This window comes from Limulus polyphemus, unplaced genomic scaffold, assembly GCF_000517525.1.
Source record: "Limulus polyphemus unplaced genomic scaffold, Limulus_polyphemus-2.1.2 Scaffold8461, whole genome shotgun sequence".
Lineage (NCBI taxonomy): Eukaryota > Metazoa > Arthropoda > Merostomata > Xiphosura > Limulidae > Limulus > Limulus polyphemus.
In genome coordinates this window covers 2,181-2,882 of record NW_013674071.1, presented here as the reverse complement: position 1 = coordinate 2,882, position 702 = coordinate 2,181, and positions in this window count along the sequence as shown.

Below are 702 nucleotides of genomic sequence, written 5' to 3'. Positions count from 1 at the left end.
GTTTTCGTATTAAATAAAGACCAATTACTATCACCATCAGACTCAGACGTATAAAACAGATAAAGAAGAAGCTGAATATAAATATGTATATTTTTACGACCAAAAACGCAACATTTATAACTTTTTGTCTTAAGTTTCATCCAAATTAATCAAAGTTTAATTCAAAATTAAACTTTAACCACATATATCTTAGAAAATATGGCTTCCGTCGTCACTGGTTGACTTTTAATGAACAACCTGAAGATTTGTTTGATCTTTTTGTCTTGAATTTAGCAATAATTGAGATCAATCTTAGTATATTACTGGGTTTAACATACAAACTACCAAACATATATACCAAAGCATATCAGAACATGAAATGTCCTTGCTCCATACAAATTGTACCCAAGACTATTTTGAAAGTCAACAGTAATGATGTATTAAGTACATTTACTAAAAAAATTCTAATGTCATAAAAGAGAATTGTCTAATTTTGTAAATACTAATAGAAATGATAAAAGTAATAGGAAAATGTGTACTTAGTTATTGAGGTGATAAAATTCGGCATATACACTGTTTGGTGAAAATTTAGACCACGGTAACTTTTTAGAGTTGCTTTTACTTCTTAGCAAATTCAATCCTTTACTAAAATCACATATTGATGAGGTAGTTTCTAAAAGCAAAGACCGCCATGAAGTACTTAGTAATAGCAGAGGACGAGGA